Here is a 26,502-nt window from a genome sequence, read left to right on the forward strand (position 1 = left end):
TGGATCTAGGGGAATGATCACACCATCATGATTATCTGGGTCATGAAGATCTTTTTTGTAGAGTTATTCTGTGTATTCTTGCCACCTCTTCTTAATATCTTCTGCTTCTGTTAGGTCCATACTGTTTCTGTCCCTTATTGTGCCCATCTTTGCATGAAATATTCCCTAGGTATCTCTAATTTTCTTGAAGATGTATCTAAGTCTTTCCCATTCTATTGTTTTCCTCTATTTTTTTGCATTGTTCACTGAGGAAGGCTTTCTTATCTTTCTTTGCTATTCTTTGGAACTCTGCATTCAGATGGGCATGTTTCCTTCTTTACTCAGCTATTTTTAAGGCCTCCTCAGACAACCATTTTGCCTTTTTGCATTTATTTTTCTTGGGAATGGTTTTTATCACCACTTCTTGTACAATGTTATGAACCTCTGTCCATAGTTCTTCACTCTATTAGATCTAATTCCTTGAATCTGTTCAGAATTTATTTACAGAATAAGTTACAAGAAAGTTTCCTTGATATGTGAATGGGGTTCACAACTCAGTGTCGTGCCTTTCATAGATAATGGGTCTTTCATGTTTTATTTTATTGCTATTTAAAATTCCCACCGAAGAAATATTAGGCCACTATTTTAAGAGAGGCAGAATCTTTTATGGTTTGGTTTCTCTCAGGCCACAATACACACTTTCACGCCTTTAAAAATGTGTCATTCTATGTCACCATCTGAAGAGTGGATATTTACATTTATCTTCCATTGCATGCAATGACTTTCATTTACAAGAAACCTAATGAAGATTCTTTTTCATTTTTTATAACAGAAAATATTCAGCCTTCTTGGGTAAATTTTCAGTTCCTAGAAAGCTTAACCAAGGTCAATAATCTTACATAAAATTGATATGTTATAGTCTTTCGAGCGTTAAAAACAAATCTAAATAAGCTGCACTACCATCATCAGGGGTTAAACTATTTCTATTACAGAAAGTGCTAGAGTGCATTACTCACTTAATTATCTTTCTGACGGTTAGTACCTCTTCAGCGTGCCATTTGTCATGGCATTTATCCAATATGTTACTTCATGTGCATAATTAGGAGGGGAATATAAAACTGCACATCCAAACTCTCCTTAGAGGTAATTACACTGTCAAATTTATAGGTAATGAGAAAATGTTCAAAGCTCTGAATACGTTCTAACATGGATTGTAGAGGTGGTGTTTGTTTGGGGGGATTTTGTTTTGTTTTGTTTTTGGCCAACTTTCCCAACTAACATTACTTTTACAAGTGAAGTTTCACACAATCAACAAATCATGAAGACAATCCTGAGGATGTGTTTGGAAACATAAAATAAAAAAAAAGCCAGTGTGAAATGATTGATTGCTGAACCTGGAAAAATAAAATATTCTGTCAGCCAAGCTTACTTAAAAGAAATATATGTCTAATATCACAGGGTACAATATATAACCAGAGTTAAGAATAAGCAGAATTTCCTATCCTGTGAAGTGAGAAATCTGTGAAAATTTGCATTTTTTCCAGCAATTAATCTTAAAGTATATGATTACTTTAATGAGTTCTTGGAGTCTGTTGATGTGACCCCTCTGCACCAAGAATTTGGAATAAAGGAAAAATCACATTGCCCGCTCAACATTGCAGTATGGAAACAGGAGATAATCAATTCAGTCGTGGGAAATCACTATGATGAGGCATGGCTGCACTGAGGATTCCTATGAATACTGTATAGTGTCCATTTTTTTCCAGTTGCCCAAGCCAAGTACCACGCAGTCATCACTTCCTCTTCCATTTGTTTTTATTTCCCCTTTAATCCTAACAAATCCTGACAGCCCTACCATCAAAAAACGTTACCACCTCTGTTGCCTCCATTCTTTTCCCAGGAATGGATTTCCCTCGCTGGGATTGTCACAGTGGCCTCTCAACTGGACTTCCTGACACTGCCCCAGTGTCTCTTCAGTCAGTTGTCAACACAGTAACCACAGCGATACTATAAAAACGTGAATTAAATCAAGTGGCCCATATCACCCAGAGGAGTCTATCACTCTCTTCAGAATGATCTAAATGGCCCAGTAGGGTCTCACACTTTGCTTATGCCCTGAACCCCATCACCTTCTGCTACTTGTTCACTTGCTCACCCTGCTTCAGCCATGCTGATCTTTTTGCTTTTCCTGGAACTCAAACGGCCAGGTCCTGTCTCAGAAACAGAGACTCCGCCTCTCCCCTTGCCCAAAGCACTTTACGTCATTTAGGTTCTTGCCAGACTCCCTCACTTTCCTTAGATCCTGACTCAACTGTCATCTTCTTAGGACAGGCTTCCCTAATGACTCAATGCAATACAATATTGCTCAGGACTTCCCCGGCAGTCCAGTAGTTAGGACTTTACCTTCCAATGCAGGGGATGCCTGCCAATTCCTGGCCAGGGATCTAAGACCTCAGATGCCTCACAGCCAAAAAAAAAAAAAAAAAAAGCAATATTGTAACAAATTCAATAAAGACTTTAAAAATGGCCCACATCAAAAAAATCAATAAAATAAAATAAAAATCCCTGACACCTGCTTGACCTCTTCTTGAATGCCCAACTCCCATTCACCTTGCTTTATTCATCTTCACAGGTCTTATTATCTCACTACATATTTTATTTATTTTGCTTATCATCTGTTTCTCCATGTTACAAAGATCCTTCGGAACAGAAATATTTGTCCATATTGTTCCTTGTGGTATATACAGCAAACCAAGACAGTGTCTGCACAAGGTAGAAACTCTAGAAGGAAATAATAAATAAATAAAGGGATAAGTGACTCATGGCAGGAAGATTTATGAAGGAACAGACATGCAAATCTCCTACAATTATACACTATAGCTTCCATAGCAAGACAAGCCCAAACTTAATAAATTCACAAATATTGACAGAATGTATCAGAAAGAGGGACTTGGCGCAACAACATGAAGGCATGGCGAATCATGGACACAGAATCCATCAGTGCTCTCTGCCTTCTTAGAGAAGCCTACACAAAGGATGTCCACCCTCCAGGAGATGGGTGAGTGAGATGGGTCAAGCTATCTTAGCTTAATGTCGAGCAGTAAATTCGTCTACTGACCCTTGTCAGGCTCCCACTTTTACCACTCAACCTTTGACTCCTCCAGAGGTCTGCTCAGAGGGTAAAAATGATCACATGGAGTGAGGCTTATGCTTCATATCTGATTTCCTATGTAATACATACAGTGCGAGAGTGCACTTATATGGAATCTGAGGAATTACCTTCATTAATTTCATAAATTCAATTCTTTTACTTTTTTCCTTCATTAGATACACATTCTGATGTAGAGTGGCAAATCACCCCATTTTGCTCAGAACTGAGGGGGCTCTCAAGACATTGGACCTTCTGTGTTAAAATTTTAGAAGTCCTGGGCAGACCAGGACAAGCCGGTTACCCTAGTTACTACACGTCAGGCAACGTGATAAATGCTGGGAATAAAACAATATATACTACATAGCCCCTTCTTTGGATATCTGAGAAATCTCTTCACTGGTAAACGAAAATTTCCCAATAGGAACTGATTTTTATTTCTTTGTTTCTAGCACGTCAGTTAAGTCCAACAAATGTTTAAGCACAGTGTCTATGTAAGCATTTTGGAACTAGCTCAAAATAAAAACAAAGAGAGAGAGGCTAATGAGGAAAACAGCACATTAAAAGATATGGTAAATTTAATTTGCTGTTTGAAGGCTTACTGAGCATTTATTATTTGTCAGACATGATTTTGGATGCTAGTAACACATATATTTTAAAGTCTCTAAATGGCTCCCCAGCTCCAGTTTAAATTCTGTCTGGATCTTTTTCCAGGACATCTGTCCATCAGAACAGATTATCAAAAAAATAATAACTTTCACATTAAATATGTAACTCACCCTTCAAGCTTTTTCAGGAGGCAGATGAGATCAGCCACTTCCATTCTTCCCAGTATCTAACCAAAGGGTCTGATTTCTCTCATTTTAGATGTAATCACAGACCTCTAATTGACTGCATCCATTTGGTTTAGAGAGAAAGAGTTATCTGTGTTATAGACATGAAAGAGTAACAACACCTCGAGAGAGACAATTCTGCACTGTGGAAACCAGCCTCCCATCAGAGGCCCAGCCAAGCATCAGAAACTCTGTGGTTCTCGCCTGCGTGTACTTTCCTTTAGTCTCTGTTGCAGGTGATTTTAGCAGCTCTATTACTACCGAGGGTTCTGACTGGCCTTTGATGAGAATCATCTCTCTTCAGCAGCATTAACTTCCCATTATCTTTGGGTGCGCCATGAGCACCCAGGTCTAAACAAAAAAGAGACAATCACACGGCTTTATTGATCTCAGCACTTAAAGACTTGAAGACATCTTCCTCAGCAACACACCTAACACAGCAGACTTCGGGTAGGAACTGCAGCTTTTCTTTAGATCTAGAGCAAAAGATGCTTATGCAGACTTCTCTTAGAAATTTTTCATCCTGCACATCATTAGCCATGACCTGGTGGTAACAGCCTTCAAAGCTAATATAGTCATCGCTGGACCACGATCATTCCCTCGAGTTTCCCCCTTCAATTGTTTCTTCAAGTCCCATGTTCCCAATTGTGACCATTACTGGACCTCAAGCCTCCTGTCAGCAAATCTAAGGGCTCTTCACCCCGGTAATGCTAGAGTGTCACAAGCTTAATTTGAATCTCCAGTGGAAAATGGGGCAGGGGGATAGCAAGATAGAAAGCATATTGAGAAGGACGAAAGCATTGGAATAATACCGATGCTCAACTGGGCCCCTCAAACAAACAACACTATCCAGGGTAGAATATTTACTATGGTGCCGCAGATTAGAGATATAAATCAAATGACTCTTTCTGGCTCTCCCAGAGTTCTTTAAGCTCAATACAACAGAACTGAAACTCACTACAACCATCCCTCAGTCACTTATTCCTTTTCCTCATCCCTGTCTGATTATAATTAATGAAGCTTCATCTAATTAAGAGACCTGGGAATTATTACCAGTGCTTCTGTCCTCCTCACCACCTCCAAGTAATTAACTGCTGGTGAGCTTAGTCAGCTGATCCACAAAGACTTTGTGTAAATTTACTTTCGTTAAACTCACAGTAAGACTTCTACACACAAACAGGTTCCATTCTGAGAGCTCATTCGTTAACTCAAATTTGTTCCTAAGTCCAACAAAGTTAGCCTAGGTACCCAAATAACACAACTGGTTGTATAGTACTCTACTGTAATAGAGTTATAATACTTTTCATGCAAATAATACATAAGAAACAAAAAATAAAGGAAATATTTTTAATCACATAGTACAGTACCTTGAAAAGTACAGTAGGACAGTACAACAGCTGGCATCCAAGGGCTGGCATCGAGTGAACAGGCAGGAAGAGTTACTGACTGAGGCGGGGAGAGGAGGTGGGAGATGACAGAATTGGAGGATTGTCAGCAATGGGAGGTGGAGGGCGAGCTGCAGTTTCCCTCCTGCCTGACACGACTGGATGTGCAAATGCACATTCGCATCTTTGAAAAGTTCGCAACTTTAAGGTTCATATGTAGGGGACTTATTCTATCTGTTAAACAGGCATTCAACAGTGCAAAGGTGATACACAAGTAAACTTGGACCCAAGTAAGTGGACCTGACCGGCCAATAGCCTCCTTAATTCCTTCCAGAGATGTGCCAGAAGAATGATGATCAATGCTAGCCACATAGAATGAAAAAATTCTACCAATCAGAGAATCCCGCCTTTGCGGGTTTATTCTGTACTCTTCGGCTACTGGAGGGACCATGGCAGCACACAAGTGTTCCCCGCATTACCAGAGAAATAACCATATGCTGCATCCCAGACATACTTTTGTGATATTTTTCCTACGGAATCACCAGGTCTATTGAGGTTGTTAGCACTGCACAGGGGTCCATGACCCGTTCCCCACACCGATGCTAGCAACTCTTCCTTTCTGAGAGCTGTGACACTGTTGCCCCCGTTCATATCCACTGCCACTGCTTCAGATCAAGTTCTGATCTTGTCTTATGCTTTGGCCCCATCCCCCTCTACCCACCATCTGCACGGCAGCCTCTTATCTTTCAAAAGTGCAAAGACATTCCTGCCGTGTTCAGGCTAAAAACATTTTATTGCCAAATAAAGTCTGAACTCCTTACTGTGGCACAAAAGGCCTTTTATTCCCTCACCACTGATTTTTTTCTCTGATGTTATTTCCCGTATTATTTGTCCTACTTTTACTCTCATTTCCAGCGAATGCCCAAACTACAGCTCTACGCCATCCCTGCCTTCACATACATGTTGCCCTCACTATGAGGCTGTTATTCAAGATCACATAGCCCAATGGAATACTACTCAGCCATTAAAAATAATAAAATCATGCCATTTACAGTGACATGGATGGATCCAGAGATTGTCATATTGAGTGAAGTTACGTCAGAGAAAGGCAAATATCATGATATCGCTTATACGTGAAGTTTAAAAAATGATACAAATAAACCTATTTACAAAACAGAAAGACTTGCAGATACAGAAAACAAACTTATGGTTACCAAGGGAAAATAGGAGGAGGAGGGATAAACTGGGAAATTAGGATTGACATACACACACTGCTGCTGCTGCTAAGTCGCTTCAGTCGTGTCCAACTCCGTACGACCCCATAGACAGCAGCCCACCAGGCTCCCCCGTCCCTGGGATTCTCCAGGCAAGAGCACTGGAGTGGGTTGCCATTTCCTTCTCCAATGCATGAAAGTGAAAAGTGAAAGTGAAGTCGCTCAGTCGTGTCTGACTCTTCGCGACCCCATGGACTTTAGCCCACCAGGCTCCTCCGCCCATGGGACTCTCCAGGCAAGAGTACTGGAGTGGGGTGCCATTGCCTCCTCCAATACACACACTACTATATATAAAATAGGTAATTAACAAGAACCTACTGCATACCACAGGGAACTCTACTCAATACTCAATAGTCTATAATGATTTATATGTGAAAAGAATCTGAAAAACTATAGGTATATGTATATGTACAAGTGACTTACTTTGCGGTACACATGAAAGCAACATAACATTGTAAGTCCACTTAGTCTAATAAAAATTAATTTAAAAAATAGATCATGTATTTCAGTGATCACATATTTAAAAGCTTTATGCCCAGTACTGTGCTAGGTGCTAAGGATCCAAAGTCAGGGAGATGTGATCTCCTGCAAAGAATCTGCAATTTGGGAAAAATCCAAGCACATAAATCAACAGGTATGATATAAAGAGATCCATTCTTAAAAAGGTCATACTGAGAATTATTATGTGGTCCCAGAAGAACATCCACTTAAGGAGATGATGGGGAGCCCTGAAAACTTGCCAGTATTTTTGTTCGATTTTAAGAATAGAAGCTAACTTAAAACTGAACAAAAATATTGGCAAGTTTTCAGGGCCTCCCCCCTTTCCCTTGTAGCTCAGTTGGTAAAGAGTCTGCCTGCAATGCAGGAAGCCTGTGCTCCATCCCTGGGTCAGGAAGATCCCCTGGAGAAAGAAATGGCAACCCACTCCAGTATTTTTGCCTGGAGAATCCCATGGACAGAGGAGCCTGCCAGGTTACAGTCTATGGGGTCACAAAAGTCAGACAGGACTGAGCTAAGCACACACACACAGAAGCTTTTGGTTAAATGGAACCTTGATTTCTCCCAGGAGAAGTCCTGAGTTGGTTCAAAATCAGATGCTATTTGAAACATATACACTACCATATGTAAAACAGATAGCTAGTAGGAAGTTTCTGTATAACACAAGGAGCTCAACTTATTGCTCCATGACAACCTAGAGGGGTTGTGACATCCCTAGAGTGGGATGGAGGGGTATGGGAGGGAGGTTCAAGAAACAGGGGATATACGTATACTTACGGCTGATTCATGTTGTTGCTACATGGTAGAAACCAACATAATATTGTAAAGCAATTAGCCTCCAATTAAAAATAAATTTTAAAAGATTAGATGCTTGGTGTTTTTTTTTTAATTTTTATTTATTTTTTTATTTTTTAAATTTTAAAATCTTTAATTCTTACATGCGTTCCCAAACATGAACCCCCCTCCCACCTCCCTCCCCACAACATCCCTCTGGGTCATCCCTGTAGACTGCCATCCTCAACTTCTAGGTAGATGGAAGTATCACTTTCTAGTCTAGTGGGATTGGTGAATAGTCAGGACCTCTTAAAAGGTTTTTTTTTCCTGTTGGGATTTGGCAAAGCCTCATTACATAAGGGAGAGAAAAAAAAAAAAACTTCTGAGGAATGATCCATGGGTACCAACTTTCATGAGGGTAAAATAAAGTTATCAAAGATTAGTGGCACATTACTGATGTGCCACAGGAACTAATTTGCTAGTGTGTGGAGAAGGACAATACTGTGCTTAGTCTGTGAACTGCTAAAACAAAACATCACAGAAGGAAATGGATTTCTCACAGCTCTGATGGTGAGAAGCACCAGTCAGAGTGCCAGCCTGATCAGATCCTGGTAAGAGCCGACTTGCTGTGCCCTCACATGGTAGAGGGGAAAGGGGTCTTTGTGAGGTCTCTTTTATAAAAGCTCTAATCCCACTCCCACAGGCTCTGCCTTCATGACCTAAGCATCTCCTAAAGATTCCACTTCCTAAAATCATCACAACAGGCAATAGGTTACAATACTGGAATTTAGGGTGAGGAGTACCAAACATCCAGGGCACAGAATGTGGGATGGGATGACAGCTGGCAATTTCCTTATACTGAGTATACACCCCTTTGCCTGTCACCTACAGGTCTTGACCCACTGCCTTGGGCAGGTTCCAATCTCCTCCAGCCGAGTACCTTATCCCATTTTTCTCCCAACTACCCACCTAAGCAACACCCACCAAATCTACCTGGGATTTGGCAATCTTTCTCTAAAAGTTCATGCATAATGCTAAATGGATGCATCAATGGATAAGTGGTATGCATGTATGAATTACTATTTATGGGATAATACCTGCTCTATGTCCTTCTGTTAGAATAGCCTTAATTATTTCTAGGATAATGAATAATTTATGAGATGCAAAGAGGATGTTAATGGAGGACATGTACATATACTTTTATTAAAACCCCTGTTTTATGTACATTTCTTCCCTGATGCGTGTCTATTACTTCTTTAAGACCCAATTTAATAATCTCTATGAAGTCCTCCTGACTCCCAAGTGACTTGATTCTTCCCTCCTCTATGATAAAACTATATTCTGTATACCATTACAGTTGCAGTTCTCACACACTTATTTTTCACAAGCCCCACTGGATGGAGGCAGTAAGGACTGCAGCTTGTGTATACACCGAGAGGTTCCCCATGTCACACAGTCCTACAGGGCCGTGCCATTGGTCTGGCTTTGTTGAGGGAGGCTTCCTCCAGATTAGAATGTAAACCTGATACCTGACATAATTAGAAGCAGGTTTTCATCCCAAATTATGACCATCCTATCTTTTCAATCAGAGTACATTGAAATTAATTTTACTTGTCTTTTTACTCATGACCATTACTTAGAACTGTTGCTACAGATGTGTTTCTAAAGTCTATCAAAGTGTGGCATGCTTTCTTGCGTGTTTTACAATCATTTTTACACTACTTCTCTTTTGCTTTGCTATAAGTCTGATCTTTCCATTCTTATTGTTAGTATAGCTAAGGATATTGTTAGCATGTTCTTAGGACAGTGCCCATCCTCAGGTTTCTTCAATGTGCTGCTGCTTTTCTACTTCAGCTTATGAATCCAGAAAAAGTCACTGGGGGTGCACCTAAATAAATATAGACTTTGGAGTGAGAGTTAAGGGGACTTTCTGACAGGCAAATGACATGACATTAACTTGCATCTTTGCTGTTCTAAAACTTGTAAAGGAAAAAAAATAATTATTCTTCAGTCTCAAGTCTCCAAGTCTATTCTGGATGAGTGAAGTCCTTCCAACAAGTGAAACCCACAAAGAAACATTGGGGACCTAAATACTGTAGTCAACAAAAGCATAAATACTATACAAATAAACACTAAAAACTAGCCCCCCAAATTCCCACCAATGTAACTGTTTAGAAAAAATGTTAACCCTTGGAAATTTTAGTAATAGATATAATCCTTTTACAGCCTTACATCTTTGGCCTGAATTTATTCATTTAATTTGCACATAAAATAGTAACATTTCAGTGCTGTGTGTGCATATATGTGTACACACATACTCTCAAGTGGCAAGTACACATCTGTAATCAGGCAAAACTTCTGCTTTATTGAGACGGGAATTAAAGGGAAAGAACAGATGTGGGAAATACTGAGGGTGAGTACAGAGCATGTATGCCTAGAAATTTAGCAGTATCCTTGCTCGAGGAAATAGTATCCTTTTTCTTCAATTCATTAAACATTATTGGAAATCATCTCTTTACATCAGAGGAGACATTTGTTTCATGATCTGTTGAACAACCTCTATGAGACATTTCAGCTTATTAAATTTTCTTAATTCCAATGAAATTAACTCAACTTTCAAGCAGCAAAATGCTCAGATGCTTTCCCATAGATGTTTCCTAATACAAAACAGTATCTTTTTATTGTCTGCAAACACATTCTAGCTTTCACCACTGCATAGTACACATAAAAATAAAGACACAGCATGATAAGAATTATTTACTGTTTGCAGAGTACTTTACAAACATTAATTAATATTTTTTGTGCCTGATTTTGCATATACTAAATTTTTAAATAGGAACTAATCTATGTTGAGATTTTCTCTAGAACTAAAATTAAATTCTGCTCTGCCAATGGCAGACATTGCTATTTCTCATTAGTATAATAAAGAATTAATCTACGTGTGGTAGTTTAACTGTAAATAATTCATAATGTAAGCAGATATCAGTCTTCAGGACTTGATGTTTCATCACTACAGTTTTATAATTTCCACTTGTAATAAAGCAGAATTTCTTTGAAAATCAGATGTGTATTTGTCAACATTTATATTAGCAAAAAAAGTCATCTAAATTTTACTATAACACCTGAAAAATTATTTTAAAAATCAGCAGACATCTCAATAATCATCAATGAATAAAGCTGCCTTGAAGCTCACTATTTATTAAGAGAGAGAAGTCTTATTTATGTTGTGATTATTATTTGCATATAATTTCACTAAATGTTACTGAAAACATTATGAGTGCTTTTTTTTTTTTTTTTTTTTTTTGCCATTATGGGTTTTTTCTTTTTGCTTTGGTGGCATATTGACATCATATAATAGAATTTGTAAGCCATTTGCTTTGTTCCTATATTCCATGAGGCAGTTTGTTTTTAATCCAGAGCCTTGCTCTTCAAAGTATACTCCATGAGCCAGAAGGATTAGCATAACCTGAACGCTTCTTAGAGACACAAAACCTCAGGCCCACTGGATCAGAATCTGTTCTTTAACAAGATCCCCTGGTGACTTGAAAGCACACTGAAGAACCACTACCCTAAAGCAATAACTGTGTGTGCATATTATTGGAATTTGTAATGTGAACACTTAATACTGAACCTGGGAACTGTTGCAACTGAATTTTTATATTGAAAGAAAAGAATTGTACCAAAATTATTGTGTTCACTTAAAAAAGTTATGTTGATGCTGGCAAACTTACATCCCTTAAATGTTTTTTTGCAATAAATAATATATAAGAGAGTAAAACAATCCTAAGGCTAGTGCAGCATCAAAATCTATATGTCACTTATATAACAGTATTTGGCAGGATCTTCAACAATCAACAGCACCAGGTACTCGGACTGTGGTAAAGGACAGTTCAGTCACTCAGTCGTGTCCAGTTCTTTGTAACCTCATGGACTGCAGCATGACAGGCTTCCCTGTCCATCACCAACTCCTGGAGCTTACTCAAACTCATGTCCATAGAGTCGGTGATGCCTTCCAACCATCTCATCCTCTGTCGTCCCCTTCTCCAGAAAAGCAAAAATGTCTAACATACAGTTACCAACCTCAGGGAGATCATGTTCTGATTCAGATATGGACCAATAAGCAATTGTGCAATAAAAAAATAACCACAGCCAGTTGGAGTGTATATAGTGAGATACATTATTCTGAAATATTAATCATTTCTCCAACATTTTCATCCAGCTGATATCAGGGTGTATTCACACTATTATATCAAGATGGCAAACAAACAACATAAAGAAGGTCGTTCTTATCATTGTTATTAGCTGTGTGATCTTCCAACTTGACTGCAGAGTGGGAAGATGAGAGGTGGGGATAAAAAGAAGATCATAGTGGACTACCTCTCACTTAACTGACCAAACAGAGAAGAGGGAGATCAAGGGTGGCTCCAAAAGTCTTTCCTCTCCAGGTGGCAAGGAGTAAGGAGATAGGTTTGTAACCTCAGGGAGACTGAGATAAGAGGTCTGGATGGGAGACAGCAAGGAAAGGAGGTGAGGGGTGGGGGAGGCAGCATCAGAATCTGAGAACACCACTCCTTTCAACCCCTAGCAGCTGAAGTGAACCTGAAACCAGCAGAACAGCCAAGAAGCTGGTCCTCCAGTGACTGTTGGCTGTGAACACCTGCCTCAGTAGCTGCCTATAACTCATCCTCAGTTTGGCTCGGCAAAATGCTGACATTTTCCTTTTTAATGACCCCAAATCACTGTATCACTACCAAAACAAACAAATGACTTTAAGGAAAAAAAATAAAAGGATGGATCTCTTTAACATGCAGGGCAGTGGACCATCAAAGTGGGCATGGAAAAGCCACATAATCCTAGTGGGACTTCCTAGCTTCCTAATGGGACTGAACAATGTGTGTGCTTACTGTGTGCCAGGCAGTGGGTATGTACTGCATCTTATACTTACTGCCACCCTAGAGTGCAGGCATTAGTAACAGTAGCCTTGTTCAGGGAAAAATGACATCATTAAATGATGCCACTTGCTTACTCAAGAATACACAGAATTCAAATGTAGGTAAATGGCAGACCTAGACCTGATTCCACAGAAGTGCTTTTAACCTCTATGGTATAGAAGCAAATCATAAGAGGGAGGAACACATTTTTATTGGGAAGTTATTATACAGAAGGTTTATTTTATTCTGACTTTGGAAGAGAGTAGAAATATGCTGGAAAAGGTGACATCTGTGCCCCGTCTTTAAAATGAGGACAGGGCTACTAAGACGGGGACGGGAGACTCCAACAAAAGGGAAAGCAGGAAGCAAGCTCCAAGGAAGGTCACAGCCTGGAACCTAGGGCAGGGAAGGGGAGGACCCAGTATTCAATGTTGCTGGAGGTGAGAGTCACTGGGGGGAGAGGTAGGGTCAAAGGACTAAGGCTGAAGACATGGGGGTGGGAGTCCATTTTACAGCATGTGAAATAATGTGAGCTATAAACATTTTAAAATAGATATATAAACTAAAGACTTTAGCCCTGGAAAATAAAACAGATAAAATGCTGTTCCAAAGAAAGCAACATAACTTAGGAGTCATAATAATTAGAATTTGTGTCAGAGATGAAAACACTGAAATATGGTTCCATACAGCACATTTTATGTATCACTTATATAATCATGTTGTATCACTTATTATTGAGCAGTTTCATTATCTGCCACTCCCATCTGACCCCTTTCCCTAAAGTAAATTTTTCCATGGCTAGCTTAATAATTGGCATATTATAGGATATGTTGGCTGGACATTCAGTAAAAATAGTAACTCTTGAACATATTTGAACAGATCATTTTTCAGAAAAGGAAACAAATGATCATAAATATATGAAGATATGCTTAACCTCATTCATATTAAGAGAAATAGAAATACAAACTACAAGTGAAGGGGAATACCTGCTTTGTCCTAACAGATGGTATAAGTCAGAAAGACATGCCAATTTGACAAAATCTGTCAATATTTTAAATTCATTATCCTCCAACCCAGTAATTCTACTTCTAAAAAGTGATTTTGCAGTTCTACTCAAATGTGTGTTCAAAAATCTTCACTCTGTCATTGAACGATGATATTCTCTTTGCTCTATGTTCAATCCCTGGCTTTCTGGATCCTTCTGCTTCTTTTTTAAGTCTCTCATCTTGTTGTGACAAAACCTCCCATCTACTCCTAAGATAGCCAGAATAATCATTTTGATTCCTTATATGTTTCAAATGTCTTTATACCACTTTCACAAGTATATCAGTGTAGCTGGGTATGGAATTTTAAGCTGGGAATAACTGTCCTGTCTTTTAGCTCCCAGGGTTAAAACTGAGAAGCTTAAAGCTTTGTATATCTGTTTTTCTCTTCTAAAAAGCTTCAAAATCTCTTCTCTTTCATTCCTTCAGTTCTGGAGGAACTTCACAATGATGTGCTGCACTGCTTTTATTTCCTATGTCAGTATTCAATGGGTCCTTTCCCCTTGGGTTTTTTTTTTTTTTTTTAAGATTTTTTTTTGGACATGGATCATTTTTTAAAATCTTTATTGAATTTGTTACAATATTGCTTCTGTTTTATGTTTTGGTTTTTCGGCCACAAGACATGTGGGGTCTTAGCTCCCCAACCAGGGGTCAAACCCACACCTCCAGCCCTGGAAGGCAAAGTCTTAATCACCAGACCACCAGGGAAATTTCATCTTCCCTCTTATTGCAAATAACACCATTATGTTCTAAGTTACATTTATTAGCTCATTTAGTTCTCACAATAATTCTATAAATAATACTATAAAAGTATTTACTATTAACTCATTGTACATATAAGGAAACTGAGAAGGAGAAACAGCAGATACTAATAATTATAACGATTAGCCTAAAGTCTAGAAAATAGCAGAGCCAGCCTCTTAATCATTTTTCCTCACTGGGGAGAAACTTCTATGAGCAGCTTTATAAATTTTCAGTGGTTATTTTTTCTGCTATAAAGTTGTATTAATTTCAAAAATTTCTCTCTAGCTTTATAATTTTATCTTTTGTGTAGTGATTTGTTCTTTTTTCATATGCACAATATATTTTTTAGAACTTTCAGGTTTTGGAGTGTCTGCCTCCTTTACACATTGTTTCTCTGAATCTAATATTTTTTTATTTTTGTTTTCATCTCTTTCACATTAAAATGTATACTATCATGTAAGAATTGAATCGCCAGTCTATGTCTGATGCAGGATACAGCATGCTTGGAGCTGGTGCATGGGGATGACCCAGAGAGATGTTATGGGGAGGGAGGTGGGAGGGGGGTTCATGTTTGGGAACGCATGTAAGAATTAAAGATTTTAAAATTAAAAACATAAATAAATAAAAAATAAAACATTTTAAATCTTAAAAAAATAAAAATAAAAATTAAAAAAAATTAAAAAAAAATAAAATTTCCTTCAAAGGCTTAGTGATAGTGAGGGAAACACTAAGGGGCAAAGTGGCAGCTCTGGGGATAAGGACACTATTGTTGACTGATGGGCATCACTCCAGGGCGTGGTTCCCAATCCTGGCTGCTGGTTGCTTTAAGTACTAATACTTCAACCCCAAAATATCAACCCAGATATTTTGATTCAACTAATTTGAGGCAAGACACAGGCATTGGAATTTTCTAAATCTCCCCTAACAGATTCTAACATACAAATTTGAAAATCACTGATCTTGGAGGGGTTCTTGACATTATCTTGGGCTAGTCATTTTATGCATGGGAGAGATTTTACAATCCCCTTGGAGTGGGGAATCAGGTGAGGTTGACAAAATAAACTGTGCACATCCAAGCAATGAAGATGGGAAAGCAGTGAGATAGTGGCTAATCATTATGTGAGTAAACTTATTAAATCTCTACTTTTAATAACAAATCCCACCTCCATCCTAGAGTGTGTCAGATGTCTCAAGTGCAAAAACCTTCTAATGTCACAACTATCCCACTCCTAGGCATATATCCAGACAAAACTGTAATTCAGTCTCCCTGGAATTTTCTACATCAGAAGAAATTTTCTTGTTTCCAGGCTTGCTCCATGTACTACAACACAGTAGATTTCTGTGATGACTGAATCAGTATGTATCACTTGCTTTTCAGGTTCTAAAGGACTGATACTTTTCATCAGCTGATCTCTCTTTGCCCATCTGTTGTCTTGTATATTTGTGCCCTTTCTTTACTCTCTAATTTTGAAAGGTTTTAGATGAAATCTAATTTCTTAATCATAAATCTCCCTCTTACTGGTTCTAAATTCAGCTAGGGATGACTGATAAAGAACATGAACCTAGGGACTCCCCTGGTGGTCCAGTGGCTAAGACTCTGTGCTCCTAATGCAGAGCAATCCCTGGTCAGGAAACTAAACCCCGTATGCTACAACTAAGACCCACTGCAGTCAAATAAATAATTTTTTTTAAAGAACATGAACCTATAAGCCACAAAATAATATCAAAACATGGAAGATGATAGCAAGTCATTTGAAGAAATCCTGCTGATATTTCACCTGTGTTTAAGCTGCAGGAAAAGATTTTACAGCTGTAGTTCCAATAATATCAACACATGTGTTTACTATGCCCGGGGCTGGTCATTCTTCAGTCTGAAAATGAGAAGACTATTTCATGAATCATTGATTGAAGATATTCTTTTCGATGTTTGCCCCAGACGAAACTGTGGATTCCTCAGTTTTGTTTGGAGTGTGTAGTATAGAATATGATACCAAGTGGAAAGCCATTTTGTTGTTGTTTTGACAATAAATTTTGTCAGAGGAGTGGGGAGGGAAGGGAATACTTGTTCTCAGTAACTTATTTAAGATCTAGAGATGTGTGAATAATGAGACTGCAAGTTTGATTAACTCAGTTATTGGAGATTTGCTATGTGCCAATCCCTATGCTACACACTTTTCATATATCCTATCGTAAATTGCTTGCTTGACAATACTAGTAGGTAGGAGATAGCTTCAAGTTCAAGGTTGGGAAACCAAGCCTCTGGAAGGATAAGTGGCCTGAGCTCACAAAGTTAAACTGGTTTTGGAATATACTGATTTTTCTGATCCCCAAGCTTACACCGGTAACACAATACCACCTCAACTGATGAGTCAGAAATGAAACTCAATGCACTATAGTTGTCTTCCCCTCACACACACAGAATCACCCAGCACATAAAGAATGTCCCTACAGCATGGCAATCAGCTTGAGGAAAGGATTGGCATCCATCATTTGCAGGCCCACTTGTCATCAGTGTGTCTTTAATGACCCTCACATACTGATCAGATCTACTTAAATAAAATAGCCCTGTGGAAACAAACTATGCCTAACCCAAATTCCTTCTACTACAATTTAAGCCCACATATTCTCTTTATCCTCAGGAGAAAGGGGAACTATCTCATAATCTTCATTCTTTTAATTAGAGTGCCACACTTTTGAAACATTGTAATTTATAGTGTCTCTTACACAGTAGCAAAAAAAAAAAAAAAAATCTTACTGTACTCAGCACTGGCCAGACTTACTACTTAAGTATTCATTTTTTATTGGATTTATACAGTTATCTTTCCCCTGAAGAGCTCCAGGTTCTACGAGAGAACTTTTAAGCAGCAAACATTATTTCAACATAATGAGCCTGACTCTATCTCCTAGAGAAAGCAGAATATCATAAGCTTAGCCAGAAAAGGATTGCTGACCCGTAACAAGCCAAGCCCAATTTATAAAGGCAAAATGCCCAAAGAAGGGCATTGCCAGTGAGAACAAGCATAGGAGCAGAGCCAGAGGGGAAAGTATGCACTGAAAGGCAGAGAAAGCACCAGCGTTCTGTAAAAGAGAAGCACCAGTCCTCCTTCCCCGGGAAGCTCATCTGTTGCCATGAACACAGGAAAGAGTGTGGATGAGGTCCCGTGGTGGGAAGAAACAGGAATGGATGGGGACGGGGGCGTGAAGACTACAGAAACAGCTGTGTTGGGAGAGCAGCCATTCCGGGGGCGGGGCGGGGCGGGGCGGGCGCATGCGCGCACGTGCTCAGTTCCTCAAAGAGTCATGTCTGACTCTACGACCCCGTGGACTGTAGCCCACAAGGCTCCTCTGTCCATGGAATTTTTCAGGCAAGAGCACTGGAGTGGACCTTTAGTAAAGATGACAAACAGAAGAGAAGCAAGAGTGGAAGGTGAGTGACGTCATACCTTTCATGGAGCACCGGGGAGCAGGGGACTGTAAGACACCCTGACCTTGACATTAATCCTGCCATTATCTGTGGCTTAAATACAGTCATCAATGGCCAAGATGATAAGCTACCTTTTATTTCTACACACCAGCTTTGTTCCAGACACTGGTATTATAAACAAATTAACTGGATCATATGGTTAAAACTACAGTCTCCTAAATTAAGAAAAATTCCCACCTGTGGAGAATTTCATTATTTGTGTTGGGGTGGGGGTACATGGGGGTGGGGGGCGTCTAGCTAGGAGCCTGGACAACCCAGATGCAAATTCTCCAGAGTGCTGGAGTCTGTTTGCCGGGATTCATATGCCCTGAGTAGACCAAAGACCTCATCAGACTTGAGGTCTTTGACTGATCCTGGGTCACCCTGGCGTAATGACTCCACCACGGTGGTCCCTGAAGCAGCTGGTTTAAGGGTAGGCCATCCAGTCAGATTGCCCATATCAACTGACTCTTTGAGAGAGAAAAATCGCATTGGTTGAGCCGATTTTACTTCCTAACTAGAAAATCTTGTTTAATAACCTCAAGGAGGGGACATCCCTGGTGGTCCAGGGGCTAAGACTCCACACTCTCAATGTAGGAGGCCCAGGTTCAACCCCTGGTCAGGGCACTGGATCCCATATGCCACAACTAAGAGTTCACATGCTGCAACTAAGACCGAGAACAGTCAAATAAATAAAAATGAGTTTTTTTTTTTAAACCTCAGGGAAAATACTGTCCAAGTTGGAAGAAATATCTTACAAAGCTACTTAGAGTAGGGTGATAGTGTGAGATTCTCCCCCAAGGGAATACTTGAGAAGAAAAGTTAGTCATGAAATAGCCTTCTGGAAAGAGTGCATCTTATCTTAGCAGGACAAAGCTACAGAAAAAGCAGAGAATTTATTTTTCCATACTTATACCAATGGCACCATATGAGGGTTAAAAATTTAAGCTGTAGACTCATAAAGACTTCATTCTGCTTCCAGGCCTTGCTATGTAATGGCTGGATAAGTTACTCAGACTCTTCCCTAGTTTTATCACTAGGAAATGGGACTAGTAATTATATCTGCTTTGTGAAGTTTTTGTAATGATGTAATAGGGAAGAATCTTTTGTATTCTATTACAAGTTAATCACTAGAAGGATGTTGCCTGTAAGATTAAATTATACATAAATTAAACATCTCTAGGAACCCTGGCTGCCAGATAATGGGCATTAAGCTAAAAAACCTTTGTTTAACTCCCAGGAAACATCCTGACCAGGCCCACCTGTGAAGGACTACAGGAAGGAAGAAAGTAATATATCTCCTCCAGAGGATGACTGAAACCAGGAGTTGTTTAACTTTACTCCCTTCCTCTTTACTATAAAACAATTTTAGTTTATACTAAACTTAATTCTAATTCCAACATGATAATTCTTTGGAGCACAAGTCCACCATCTTCTGGGTCTGCTAGCTTTCTGAATAGAGTCACTATTCTTTGCCCCAGTAGCTCATTTCCCATTTCATTGGCCTGTTTTGCAGTGAGAAGTACGAGCCTAGACTCAGATAATCAATGAAATAATTCATATACAATGGCCTATATAATGGGTGATTGTCTGTGAGCACCCAATGAACATCAGCTTTTATCAGCATCATTATTATTATACTATTAGAGCTTCAGACTTTTAGCTCTCAGGCAATAAAGTGAAGAAATAACCATACTTCTTACTTATTGTCCCGCGTGCCTAAACATCCTTCTATTTCATAAGTGCTTTATTTTTTCTTCTCAGTGTTCATACTTTATTTTCTTTTTCGTGATAACTACAGTTTATTTAATCCTAAAGGAAATCAGCCCAGGATATTCATTGGAGGAACTGATGCTGAAGCTGAAGCTCCAATACTTTGACCACCTGATGGGAAGAACCGACTCACTGGAAAGGACCCTGATGCTGGGAAAGATTGAGGGCAGGAGGAGAAGGGGGTAACAGAGGGTGAGATGGTTGGATAGCATCACTGACTCAATGGACATGAGTTGGAGCAAACTCCAGGAGATGGTGAAGGACAGGGAAGCTTGGCGTGCTACAGTCCATGTGGTTGCTAAGAGTTAGACACCACTGAGTGACTAAAAGAGTTGGACACCACTGAGTGACTAAAAGAGTTGGACACCACTGAGTGACTAAACTGAACTGAACTTGACTCCCTCATGAGAATATGAGCACCAGGTGGACAGGTCTGTATTATTCACTCCGTATCACCAGCACAGCCAGGAACACTGCAGACACCAGTATAAGTCTGCCTAATGAGAGAAGCGGGCCTGGCTCACAGTGCCTACTACATAAACCTGTAATTTGATAGGTATGAATATAAACAAATGCATGAGTCCAAAGAATAGTTGGAAACAACTCCATTTTATGTGTCCGTGACTGTTCTGAACAGGCCACTTCTTATCCAGCAGGCTCCACAGTGAGTGGCAGCTGCTTTATTACTGATTGAGGACTGGTTAATGAATTATGACTGCTTAGCATAACTGAGAGGTGAGTAAATTTGAAGAGGGCCAGGTTGATCAGCAGAGTGATTTAAATGTTAGAAAATAGGATTTAGGATGAGAGGCTAAGGGAATTGGGGGTTATTTAGCCTGGAGAAGAATATGGGAGGAGGTTACGCAGCAGGCGAAGGCCAGCTGTTCTCCATTTTTAGAGACTAATCCATGTAATAAAATGCAGGAGGTGATGTGTTAAAGTAAATTCACCAAGGGACTGAGGATTTTTTTAAACATACATTTATGTTATGACTTTGGGGAACTCTCGAATTTTAAATTATAGAAAAGGATTTCAGTTGAAAAAAGTCACAATTAAAATAGCCATAATGAGGTATTTGGGAATACGTATGTGGGTTTATATTAAGTAAAAACACAAAATATACAAACAAACCTGAATACCTTAATTGTATATGTGAGTGTTAAATCGCTTCAGTCAAGTCTGACTCTTTGAGGCCCTATGGACTGTAGCCTGCCAGGCTCCTCTGTCCATGGGGATTCTCCAGGCAAGAATACTGGAGCGGGGTTGCCCTGCCCTCCTCCAGGGGATCTTTCCCACCCAAGGATTGAACCTGAGTCTCTTGTATGTCGCACTAGCAGGCAGATTTTTTACCACTAGAGCCACCTGAAAAACCCAAAATGTATATATAGTCCTCACTTAATACATCTGTGGTACATTCATTATTTCCAAGATAATTTAAATACAGTAATATTTTGATTTAATTCTGATTCATCACAGAGTTTCTCCCCAGCAAATAAACTAATCTAGAACTTTATGGGTAAAAGAAATAGATAAAGTAACATTTCACATAAACTTGATTCACTACTGAATGTACTAGAATATGATGATTTAGAATAATCATCCTAATTTTCATCTCACTTTATGTAATTTATAGAACACGTCAATTGTATCATATTATGAATGCTTGAAAACAAACTACAACTTCAACATGTATCACTTTATGAATCTCTTCAGTTCAGTTGCTCAGTCGTGTCCCACTCTTTGCAACCCCATGAATCACAGCACGCCAGGCCTCCCTCTCCATCACCATCTCCCGGAGTTCACTCAAACTAATGTCCATCGAGTCAGTGATGCCATCCAGCCATCTCATCCTCTGTCGTCCCCTTCTCCTCCTGCCCCCAATCCCGCCCAGCATCAGGGTCTTTTCCAATGAGTCAACTCTTCGCATGAGGTGGCCAGAGTACTGGAGTTTCAGCTTTAGCATCAGTCCTTCCAATGAACACCCAGGACTGATCTCCTTTAGGATGGACTGGTTGCAGGATGTCCAGGATGGACTCTCCTTGCAGTCCAAGGGACTCTCAAGAGTCCTCTCCAACACCACAGTTCAAAAGCATCAATTCTTCGGCACTCAGCTTTCTTCACAGTCCAACTCTCACATCCACACATTACCACTGGAAAAACCATAGCCTTGACTAGACGGACCTTTTTTGGCAAAGTAGTATCTCTGCCTTTCAATATGCTATCTAGGTTGGTCATAACTTTTCTTCCAAGGAGTAAGTGTCTTTTAATTTCATGGCTGCAATCATCATCTGCAGTGATTTTGGAGCCCCCCCCCCAAAAAAAAAAAGTCTGACACTGTTTCCAGTTTCCCCATCTATCTGCCACAACTTAATCCTCAAATGCATAATTCTGAAACTACGTGTTTAACTAATGTTTTAGAGTGGAGCAGACCTATGGTCAAAATATATGTTCTAAGTTTACTCAAAGGATGGAATGTTTGCCTTAGTAATTTTCTTCATAATAATTTCTTTTCACGCAGATGATTTAGAGCTTGTGTGTAGAATGAAATCACGTTTTATTAGGCATTTTTTGAAAATAATTGCTCTCATAAACTGAGTGTGTACTGATTGTAAGCACTGTGTGAATTACTTCTATATCTCACAGCACTCCTTAAAGGAAGCACAAACCTGCAGTTACTTTCCAGATAGAGAAATGTATCTTAGATGAAAGCACTTGTGGTGGCAATCAGTGGCATTCTGTCCAAAGATGCAGGACTCTAGAATAGATATACCTACTACTTTCAAATGTTTATGAAAAATAATTGGCTACCCATAAGAGTAACAGTAAACAAGGGATGTATAAACAGTATATTCTATTAATCTGGGATTCAGGCTTCCCTGGTAGCTCAGATGGTAAAGAATCCACCCACAATGCAGGAGACTGGAATTCAGTCTCAGCCTCAGGAAGATCCCCTGGAGAAGTAAATGGCAACCCACTCCAATATACTTGCCTGGAGGATTCCATGCACAGAGGAGCCTGGTGGGCTATAGTCCATGGGGTCTCAAAGAGTTGTACATAACTGAGTGACTAACACTAACCTGGGATTCAAATTTTAAGTAAAATCTTTACAGAGCTGATAGAGCCTAGTGGTTAGGAGTATGAGTTTTGAAATTAGCTGCTGTTGTTTAGTCTCTCAGTCATGTCTGACACTCTGCAACCACATGGACTGTAGCCCCCCAGGGTCCTCTGTCCATGGGATTTCCCAGGAAAGAATACTGAAGTGAGTTGCCATTTCCTTCTCCAGGGGATCCTGGCGACCCAGGGCTCAAACCCAGGTCTCCTGCATTGCAGCCAGATTCTTTACCATGAAGCTACCTGGGAAGCTGGCATGGGTTCAAATATTGGCTCCCAATATTTGCCATCTTTAAACTAGCTTCAACTTTCTGTAAGATGGATTTGATGAGAGTGATACCTACGTCTCAAAGCTTTTTGAGGATGAAGTGAAATCCTGAATGCACACCAGATACACAGCAGATGCATAATGATGGTTGCTGGAGATGCTAAATGACACGTTTAATGCAGACACAGAAAGCCCATATTCATCTTATATGGCAAAAGAATGAAATTCTGAGCATCAGACTAGCACATATGCCTTTGATATATTGTTTTACTATTTCCTTTTTTGACATTCTCGTACCTTCATTCCAGCATTGTTGTTGGAAAGAACAATGTTTGCAGAATCCTGTATCTTTGAAAGTGCTTTGATTTGGTATGTTAACTGTCTTGTGGGCGGCTGCTGTTTAATAGTACACTTGCAAGAAAGCCTCTCTCTTAAATTAAGTTGTTTACATTTCAAATGCAATATGGAAAAATGCAAGTATATTGTTGTTATGCCACAGCCTTAGGAGTCATGCCTTCCAATTCTTGGAAAGGATGTTGTTTTTCAGCTTCATTGCTGCCTAAATGATCTTAACAGATACATGAGCACCATCTTTTGGCAAACATGAATCATGAACTTAATTTTTATCCTAACAGCTCTTTCAATTCCTATCTTGTAGGTGGTCATTCTAAAATGGACTCAAATGTAGATGACACTGAAATAGTGTCAATTTTTCTTTAAAGTGACTTTCGCTTTGAAAGAATGAATCAAGCAACTTCTTTAACTTCTCCTATGATAGCTCTAAAGATAAATAACAGTGATACAGTTTAATAGTAAATTTTGTGGATCCAGAAATCTCATTACCATTCTGCTCACAAAACACATCCATCCAGGAATGGAAGATTCACAGAAGAGCACAAACTCCCAGTGTTAGTGCTATGTCATGCATGCCCAGATCTTATTCCAGAATTCCATGAGATTCTGCCAGTATCCCCAGAAGATGCTCCACCAACCCCTGATGTTCCTAGGCCAGAATAACTTCATTCTGAGGCTGCATGGGTTCCAGCCCTCTGCCTTTCTCCACAGTGTGTACCACTGACACTTTTCCACTGTAACACTGTGAAAGGCCTTGTTCTGACTATACCACTATTTAATATTTTAAAAATAAATCTACAAAAAATACTAAATTTACACATATTCAACTTCTAAGAGGACCCTGAGTTGCACAAATACAATGAAGTCACTATGTTTCGAGTGTGTGTGTGTGTATGTGTGTGTGTGCTTGCACGCTCAGTCATGTCCAACTCTTTGGGACCCCATGGACTGTAGCCTGCCTGCCTCTTCTGTCCATGGGATTTCCCAGACAAGAATACTGGAGTGGGTTGCCATTTCCTTCTCCAGAGGATCTTCCCAACCCAGGGATCGACCCCATGTCTCTTGAGTCTCCTGCATTCGCAGGTGAATTCTTTAACCAGTTGAGTCACTGGAGAGTGTTCATGTCTTTAGAGAAGCAATAAAAAGGGGGGAAAACCTTCCATGTTAAACTCTTATTTACACCTGTGCTTGCATGCAGTAAAATATGTTGAAGATTATTTGTTCACAGAAAATAAGAACTTTACATTTATTATTTTTAATGCTAAAATATTATAGGTACTAAGTGTGTGGACCATCATTTTCAGTAGTACAAAATGTTCCCATATCTCAGAATACATGTTGATTTTTAATGGAAAGGGAAAAATGTGAGATACTAAGTTAGTCCCTCCCTTCTTCACCCTCCCCCTCTCATTATATAAAGGAAAAAAATGAAAATTTATTGGGGAAATAAGACATGCTCAATCTATTTTTCCTAATAGTTTGTATGTAGTATAGTACAATGGCATTAATAGAACAGCATGAGTCCAAAAAAGTAAGAAATTCATCCTACTGCCCAAGGGTACACTCACAAGTAAAAATAATATTTTGATTTGAAAGCATTGTATATGATCACCTTACCAGCATGTCAGATTACAATCTCTGGCTCCGCTCTTGAGATGGAGATTTGTATGCAGTGAATTTACTGAGGAACACAGCTGGTACCCAGACCTCTGAGTGGATGGGGAAAGGAAGATTAGACAGAGGGGAACAGAAGTCCAAACCGATTCTTTGGGGAGTCTAGGAGCAGCCATGGCTCCTCAGAGATGTGCCCAATTTAGGCAAGGGACCTGAGAGCTTGTATGGGTGCACTCAGCAGTCACCGGATGTGGGTGTTGCCCCAAGGGAGAGGATATAACCTTGTGCAAGGCAGCAGATTTGGACCACATGCAAGTCCCAGGAACCAACAGTCAGCACCCCAAGCAGCTGTGGAATGTTTCTCATCTGGGGGGCAAGGTGGAGATGCCCTTCAGCGCCCCTTGCATCGCAACAGAAAGATAAGTGAGAGTGTCCTGTTGTTTAGTTGTAATTCTAGACTTCCTCACTAATTTGATATATCCAGTCCATCCTGTCAACTCAAATACCACTTTATGTAGAAATTCTTAGACTCACAGTGAAGTCTAAGATAAGAACGTTAGACTTACAGGCTCTCAGCTCACAGTGGCTTACCGGTTACCATGTCTTGAACAGATCACTACATTTCTAAGTAAAAGAATGGATTATCACAGTAGTTTCCAATGCCAGGCTCTTAGCATCACTGTTTCCAAACTATGTGCCAAGGCACTCCGGGCACTGAAGCAAACTCACTGGAGAAACCTGGGATATTTTTAAAATTCCAAGGAAATGCAGCAGTGTCAGACAGAATGTGAAATACTCCCTCAAGGTTGTTCACAGTTTTAACATTAGGTTTAAGAACGGCACATTCTTTTTGAAGATGTATGTTTGTAGACCTGTGATTTCTCAGTAGAAAAGCTAAGATTGTGAAAATATCCATGTGGAAAGACAAAGGAGGGTGGCCAGATCCGATCTAATCAAAGGTTTGAGAAGGGAGGTACCCAACAGAAGCATGCATCCCCCTGATAAGTAACTGTGGTGAATAATTGCTTCCCAATGTTGTTTTGGTTTCTGCTGCACAACAGCATGAATCAGCCATAAGTAGACATATATCCCCTCCCTCTTGAGCCTTTCCCCTGCATCATCCCACTCATACACAGGTCATCACAGCAACTTCCCTCTCACTAGCTACTCTACACATAGTAATGTATGCATTTCAATGCTACCTCTCAATTCATCACACCGTCTCCTCCAATTAAAATAAAAAATAAGTAACTGTGGTGAATAAAGAAATGTAAAATGCACAACTGTGTATAAAATAGATAACAAAAGAG

Source organism: Capra hircus, chromosome 16, assembly GCF_001704415.2.
Source record: "Capra hircus breed San Clemente chromosome 16, ASM170441v1, whole genome shotgun sequence".
In the NCBI taxonomy this organism is placed as follows: domain Eukaryota; kingdom Metazoa; phylum Chordata; class Mammalia; order Artiodactyla; family Bovidae; genus Capra; species Capra hircus.